We start from the raw sequence: 8568 nt of genomic DNA on the forward strand, positions 1-8568 counted from the left end.
CAGGGCAAATGAATCCAACTAGTATCCATGAAGATGCGGGTTCGATCCCTGGCCTCAATCAGTGAGTTAAGGATCCGGCGTTGCCTTGAGCTGTGGTGTAGGTCACAGACAAGGTTCAGATCCTGCATTGCTGTGGCTGTGGTGCAGGCCAGCATCTGTAACTCCAATTGGACCCCTAGCCTGTGAAATTCCGTATGCCGTGGGTGTGGCCCTAAGAAGCAAAAAAAAGAAAGAAATGATATCGAGGAATGACCACATATTCCATGGCCATCATTTGTAGTCATTCTCAAGTAATTTTTTTCAGGGCTTAGGAAGTAGTACAATTGTATATATTAAACACTTAGTTGAGGAGTTCCCGTCGTGGCGCAGTGGTTAACGAATCCGACTAGGAACCATGAGGTTGCGGGTTCGGTCCCTGCCCTAGCTCAGTGGGTTAACGATCCGGCGTTGCCGTGAGCTGTGGTGTAGGTTGCAGACCCGGCTCGGATCTCGCATTGCTGTGGCTCTGGTGTAGGCCGGTGGCTACAGCTCCGATTCAACCCCTAGCCTGGGAACCTCCATATGCCGTGGGAGCGGCCCAAGAAATAGCAACAACAACAACAACAACAAAAAGGACAAAAAAATAAAATAAAATAAAATAAATAAATAAATACTTAGTTGAAAAAAATTGTGTTACCCTTATTTATAGCAATATTCCTTTCAGGATAATTTTCATAGTTCTAATGTCGATAATAAGCAAAGTCTTTACAATTCTTTGGCACACTGGCTAACTTTATTTTAAATTTAATTATTGGCGTATAGTTGATTTATAATGTTGTATTCATTTCAAGTGTACAACAAAGTGAATCAGTCATACATATAAATAGATCCACACTTTTTCCCCATATAGATTATTATAAACTATTGAGTAGATTTTCCTGTGCTATACAGTAACACAGGCTAGCTTTCAAAGCTTGAGATAGAGGAGTTTCCACTGTGGCACAGTGGGTTAAGAATCCAACTTCTGTGGCTTGCGTCACTGCAGAGGCATGGGTTCAATCCCCGGCCTGGCACAGTGGGTTAAGTATCCAGAGTTGCCATAGCTGTGGTATAGGTCATGGTTGTGGCTTGGATTCAATCCCTGATCCAGGAATTTCCACATGCAGTGGGTATGACCAAAAACAAAGTTTTTTGAAAAGCGTGAGGTAAAGGAGTTCCCATCGATGCTCAGCAGAAGCGAACCCAACTAGCATCCATGAGGAAGGATCCAGGTTTAATCCCTGGCCTCACTCAGTGGGTTAAGGATCCGGCGTTGCCTTGAGCTATGGTATAGGTCACAGATGTGGCTCAGATCTGGCGCTGCTGTGGCTATAGCTTCGATTCAACCCCTAGCCCGGGAACCTCTATATGCCATGGAGGCAGCCCTAAAAAGACACACACACACAAAAGAGATAAAATTGCAGTGTCCATATCATGTTATTACTCACAGTGCCACAAGTTCAGAACTCAGTAGCTTTCAGAAGTCAACATCCACTGATTTTAAGAAATCATCTTCCATATTCCTGATAAAGATCTAAAGTTATCTCTCAGCCCTTTAAAATACCAAAATATCTTGTTCTTCCTGCCCCGGATCATTATTCTGCCTTGTATAATTTGTAATTGTTTTTAATCCCTCTTATAATAAAGTAAATTTGGACCAGGATTTGTACCATAGACATGCACGTGCTCATTAAAGAGTTTTTGTTTGTTTGTTTGTTTTTGTCTTTTTGCTTTTTCTAGGGCCGTTCCCGTGGCATATGGAGGTTCCCAGGCTAGGAGTCTATCGGAGCTCTAGCCGCCAGCTAACACCAGAGCCACAGCAACTCGGGATCCGAGCCGCGTCTGCAGCCTACACCACAGCTCACCGCAACGCCAAATCCTTAACCCACTGAGCAAGGCCAGGGATCAAACCCGAAACCTCATGGTTCCTAGTCAGATTCATTAACCACTGAGCCACGACGGGAACTCCAAGAGTTTTTGAGTTGGATTGGGTATTCATCATTTGTAAATGCTTATAGAAATTTAATTATTTTCTCCCTTCAAGAGCAGAGGAGCCCTGTTTCCTCAAGAAGTACGGAATTAAAGTAGATGAATTGTTCTTAACCCTCTGGCACACTAGAAATATCTGGGAGGCTTAGAAAAATTCTGATGCCCAACTCAAAAAAAACTGGGTAATTTTTTTAAATCCCCTGATACTTCTAATAGAGGTTGAGAACTGCTAAATTCGATCGTCTATAGCTTTGATTCCCAAACCCGGTTCAATATCAGAAGCACATAAGAAGCTTCCTAAAATGCATCTCGTCCAGCTCTGAACTCTGATAATGACTAAGTGGCACACAAACCACTGTTGATTTTTCTCATTCAGTGTATTCAATTTGACAAGTTACAGAGGCAAAGAGTTTGCAATAGGTGGTCCACTTAGAGAAAAATCTTAGGTTTGGACTTGTGTACAAGGAATTGATGAACTAGCAGGGAGGCTATACCTCATTTATCTCTACTTCTGTTCCCCTTCCCCAAAGCAAGTCCCTCTGCCTCTTTCTGCTTGGCTTAATTCCTGCCTGGAATGGAGATTTGGGAGTTGGAGTAAGTCAGCACTACAAGCTGGTTCTAAGATGCTGGGGAAGCACAGAATAACATTACTGTCATTCTTTATGTAATGCTGTGCTTGCAAGAGACTGTGTTGCTCTTCCACCAAAAATAGGTATTTTTGACTGTTTGCTTTTTCATTTTTTTGGTTTTATTGAAGTATAGTTGATTTACAAGGTTGTGATCTTTCTGCTACACAACAAAGTGGTTCAGTCATACACGTACACATATCGATTCTCTTTCAGATTTTTAACAGCAAATGTTCTCCATAATTCTTTTTTTCTGCTCCCTTATTTTATTACTATTATTATTTTAATAGGTATTTCCACAATACAATTTTTTTCTACTGTACAGCATGGTGACCCAGTTACACATACATGAATACATTCTATTTTCGCACATTATCATGCTCCATAATAAGTGACTAGACATAGTTCGCAGTGCTACAGAGCAGGATCTCATTGTTAATCCATTCCAAAGGCAATAGTTTGTATCTATTAACCCCAATCTCCCCAACCACCCCACTCCCTCGCCCTCACCCTTGGCAACCACAAGTCTATTCTGCCAGTCCATGATTTTCTTTTCTGTGGAAAGGTTCATTTGTGCCCCATATTAGATTCCAGATGTAAGTGGTATCATATGGTATTTGTCTTTCTCTTTCTGACTTACTTTACTCAGTATGAGAGTCTCTAGTTCCATCCATGTTGCTGCAAATGGCATTATTTTTATGGCTTAGTAGTATTCCATTGTGTATATATACCACATCTTCCTAACCCAATCATCTGTCAATGGACATTTAGGTTGTTTCCATGTCTTGGCTATTGTGAATTGAGCCGTAATGAATATGTGGGTGCCTGTGTCTTTTTTAAGGAAAGTTTTGTCCAGATAAATGCCCAAGATTGCAATTGCTGGGTCATATGGTAGTTCTATGTATAGATTTCTAAAGTACCTCCATACTGTTCTCCATAGTGGTTGTACCAGCTTACATTCCCACCAACAGTACAGGAGGGTTCCCTTTTCTCCACACTCCCTTCAGCATTTGTTATGTGGATCTATTAATGGTGGTCATTCTGACTGGTGTGAGGTGGTATCTCGTGGTAGTTTTGATTAGCATTTCTCTAATAATCAGTGATGTTGAGCATTTTTTCATGTGCTTGTTGGCCATCTGCTCGTCTTCCTTGGAGAAATGTCTATTCAGGTCTTTGTCCATTTTTCAATTGGATTGTTGGCTTTTTTTGCTATTGAGTTGTATAAGTTGTTTGTATATTTTAGAGATTAAGCCCTTGTCAGTTGCATCATTTGAAACTATTTTCTCCCATTCTGTAAATATCTTTTTGTTTTCTTTTTGGTTTCCTTTGCTGTGAAAAAGCTTGTCAGTTTGATTGTCCCATGGGTTTATTTTTGCTCTCATTTCTGTTGCTCTGGAAGATGGACCTGAGAAAACATTTGTAAGGTTGATGTCAGAGAATGTTTTGCCTGTGTTCTCTTCCAGGAGTTTGATGGTGTCTTGTCTTATACTTAAGTATTTCAGCCATTTCAAGTTTATTTTCATGAATGGTGTGAAGGTGTGTTCTAGTTTCATTGCTTTGCATGCAGCTGTCCAGGTTTCCCAGGAATACTTGCTGAAAAGACTGTCATTTTCCCATGTTATGTTCTTGCCTCCTTTGTCAAACATTAATTGACCATAGGTGTCTGGCTTTATTTCTGGGTTCTCTGTTCTGTTCTATTGGTCTGTATGTCTGTTTTGGTACCACACTGTCTTGATAACTGTGGCTTTGTAATATTGCCTGAAGTCTGGAAGAGTTATGTCTCCTGGTTTTTATTCTTCAGAATTACTTTGGCAATTCTAGGTCTTTTATGGTTCCATATAAATTTTTGGATTGTTTGTTCTAGTTCTGTGAAAAATGTCATGGGTAATTTGATTGGGATTGCCTCGAATCTGTAGATTGCTTTGGATAGTATAGCCATTTTACAATATTAATTTTTCCAACCCAGGAGCATGGAATATCTCCATTTCTTTACATCTTCCTTAATTTCCTTGATTATGTTTTATAGCTCTTGGCATATAAGTCCTTTACCTCCTTGGTCAGGTGTATACCCAGGTATTTGATTTGGGGGGGTGCAATTTTATAAGGTATTGTATTTTTGTATTCCTTTTCTAATATTTCATTGTTAGTATACAGAAATGCGACTGATTTCTGAATGTTAATCTTATATCCTCTACTTTGCTGAATTTGTTGATCAGTAGTTTTTGGGTTGAGTCCTTAGGGTTTTCTATATATAGTATCATGCCATCTGCATACAGTGACAGTTTTACCTCTTCTCTTCCTATTTGGATGACTTTTATTTCTTTTGTTTGTCTGATTGCTGTGGCTAGGACTTCCAGTACTATGTTGAATAACAGTGGTGAGAGTGGACATCCTTGTCTTGTTCCAGATTTTGGTGGAAAAGCTTTCAGTTTTTCCCCATTGAGTATTATATTTGCTGTGGGTTTGTCATAAATGGCTTTTATTATGTTAAGGAATGTTCCCTCTATACCTACTTTGGTAAGAGTTTTTATCATGAAGAGAAAAAACCCAAATAAACAAAATCAGAAATGATTAAGGAGAATTCACAAGGGATACTACAGAAATACAAAAAGCATAATTCTTTTTTTCATTACTTAATGGATTTTTATAACATTTATAGGTGTACAACAATCATCACAGCCAAATTTTACAGCATTTCCATCCCAAACCCTCAGTGCATCCCCCCACCCCCCAACCTGTCTCATTTGGAAAACGTAAGTTTTTCAAAGTCTGTGAGTTAATATCTGTTCTGCAAAGAAGTTCATTCTGTCCTTTTTTCAGATTCCACATGTCAGTGATAGCATTTGATGTTGGTGTCTCATTGTATGGCTGACTTCACTTAGGATGATAATTTCTAGGTCCATCCATGTTGCTAAAAATGCCATCATTTCCTTCTTTTTAATGGCTGAGTAATATTCCATTGTGTATATGTACCACCTCTTCTTGATCCACTCCTCTGTCCATGGACATTTAAGTTGTTTTCATGTCTTGGCTATTTCCAATAGTGCTGCAATGAACATTGGAGAATATGTGTCTTTTGGAATCATGGTTTTCTCTGGATTGATGCCCAGGAAGGGATTGCTAGATCAAATGGTAGTTGTATGTTTAGTTTTCTGAGGTGTCTCCATACTGTTTTCCACAGTGGTTGCACCAATTTACATTCCCACAAACAGTGTGCTAGGGTTCCTTTTTCTCCACACCCCCTCTAGCACTTATTGTTTGTAGACTTTTGGATGATGGCCATTCTGGCTGGTGTAAGGTGGTACTTCATGGTGGTTTTGATTTGCATTTCTCTAATAATGAGTGATGTTGAACATCTTTTCATGTGTTTTTTGGCCATCTGTATGTCTTCTTTGGAGAATTGTCTGTTTAGCTCTTCTGCCCATTTTTGGATGGGGTTGTTTGTTTTTTTGGTATGGAGCTGTAGGAGATGTTTATAAATTTTGGAGATGAATCCCTTGTCAGTCAATTCATTTGAAAAATATTTAAAGGTATTTTTTATTATTTAAAGGTAAGTAGTGTCACTATTTCCTCCCTATACTACATGTTATAATATTCTTAGTACTATTTTCACTACAGATGAATGCATCAGTTACCAAATAATGATCTTAGATTTATTTAATCATCTTACAAGAAAAACTCATGGAACCCCATGACAGTCAGTCAGATAGGCTGGGAAAGCCTCATCTTGCACAAGAGCAAAGTGAAAAGAAAACCTGTCACAGCAGTCAAGCCAGGTCTTCTGGCACCTTGTTCCAAAACCTGTGCTTCTTCTACTCTAGAATATTCCATTGTCTGTTGTGGAGAGAGTGGAAACTTTTCTTCCTTCAAGAATGTCAGATTTTGGAGGCTGGTGCCAGAGCTCACCAGCATGTCCATGGTGCCGCCCGGTCGCTCACAGACCAGCTGGCCCCGGGGGGTTTACCAATATGGCAACAAGTACATCCAGCAGACCAAGCCCCTTAGCCTCGTGCTCACCATAAACCTGTACCCTCTTATTAATTATACTTTTGGTACAAAAGAGCCCCTGTATGAGAAGGACAGCTTTGTTGCCGCCAGATTTCAGTGCATGAGCGAGGAATTTGATAAATTTGGCATGAGGAGGACTGTAGAAGTGGTTTTGATTGTCCATGAGCACCAGCTCCCCATGTGTTACTGCTACAGCTGGGAACAACTTTCCTCAAATTACCTGATAGTGAGCTTAACCCAGGAGAAGATGAAATTGAAGGATTAAGACGCTTAATGACAGAGATACTGGGCTGTCAAGATGGAGTCCTGCAAGACTGGGTCACTGACGATTGTTTTGGTAGATGGTGGAGACCAACTTTTGAACATCCTTAGTTCCCATATATTCTTGCACACATTGCAAAACCTAAGGAACATAAGAAGTTGTTTTTGGTTCTGCTTCAAGAGAAAGTCTTATTCGCAGTCCCTAAAAATTATACGCTGGTAGCTGCACCACTATTTGAGCTGCCTGACAATGCACCCGGATATGGACCCATCATTTCTAGTCTCCCTCAGCTTTTGAGAAGGTTCAATTTTATATACAACTGAATTCCTGCACAGCGGAGAAGTAAGAGAAGCCCTCTCTGTGAGCATAGCTATACACAGTGTAGAATAAACATCGTAGTAAGGTGTTTTTGGTTTTATCCCTTTCCCAATCCCTAAATTGCCACCTACTTTCTGTTGTTTGAATAGTAAAGTTAATATGAAAAACTAGATCGTGGTGTAAGAAAATGTGATAATGTTTAATTTACTTTTGGTTCTACTCATAACTTTTTTATACTACATTAAAGAAAGTGGACTTCTTTAAAAAAAAAAAAAAAGTGTTGGATTTCAGAGCTCCCATCGCGGCGCAGTAGAAAGAAATCCGACTAAGAACCATGAGGTTGTGGGTTCAATTCCTTGAGTCGCTCCGTAGGTTAAGGATCCAGTGTTGCTGTGAGTTGTGGTGTAGGTGGCAGATGCAGCTCAGATCCCAAGTTGCTGTGGCATGGTGTAGGCTGGCAGTTGTAGCTCCAATTCAGCCCCTAGCCTGGGAACCTCCATATGCCATGCGTGTGGCCCTATAAAAAATAAATAAATTTTTTTAAAAAGCGAAAAGCAAAAAAAAAGGTCCAGTTTCAAGTTCTGAATGTGCTAAATTGCATTTTCTGGTGAATCCTTCCCCTTGAAGAAAAGACTGTCTGGGGTAATGGCTATTCCAAGCAATCAGGGCAGTAAAATTTGTATAAAAAATTTATATTAGTTAATAACCTAGAAGGGAAAAGAATCTGAAAAAGAGTACATGTAATATATATGTACATATAAACTGAGTCGCTTTTCTGTACACCTAAAACTAACACAATGTTGTGAATCAACTATACTTCAGTTAAAAAATTATACAAATATAAAAAAATATATGTGTTACTTGGGTTTGTCTTTTTGTGCATGGAAATCACTGGCCATCTTGAAAAGCTACAGATTTCCTGAAAAACTGCTTAGCACCACAACTTTGAAATCAATATTTATTTTATACAAATGAAGAGGAGTTTGACAGACAAGGGTCAAAGGATTATTGGTGCTTGATATCTGGTTTTTAAAAATAAGGATGCCCACACCTTTCAGCAGTCATGACACACACATCTTGCTTCTCCTGTGTGCATCAGTCAGATGCTGTGTGACCTTGCTGTGCAGAAAAAAAGAACGATTGTATATAGAAAAGTCAAAAGGAAACGAGTGGTTATACAGAGGAGTCTAATTACAGGTATTTGAAGCATAAAATCATTGTTTAGAATCCCTTCCCAAACAAAAGCTTGTCCTCTACCAGCTGTACTTTTCCCATGCTTTTTTTCTGCTTTTGTGGAAGTCAGCTCCTTTGTTATTCTTCCAAAATGTTTAAATAGACCGGAGTTGT

General features: G+C 39.4%; 1 pseudogene; it reads left to right on the top strand.

Annotated features, from left to right (window-relative positions):
• The first annotated feature begins 6543 nt into the window (after positions 1 to 6543).
• On the top strand, positions 6544 to 7289 carry LOC100524779 (cleavage and polyadenylation specificity factor subunit 5 pseudogene; annotated as a pseudogene).
• The last annotated feature ends 1279 nt before the right edge of the window (positions 7290 to 8568 follow it).

This window comes from Sus scrofa, chromosome 1 (genome assembly GCF_054392235.1).
Source record: "Sus scrofa isolate SSC_HxYL_T2T_F1_AM1 chromosome 1, Sscrofa_HxYL_maternal_Yorkshire_Landrace_v2.0, whole genome shotgun sequence".
NCBI lineage: Eukaryota > Metazoa > Chordata > Mammalia > Artiodactyla > Suidae > Sus > Sus scrofa.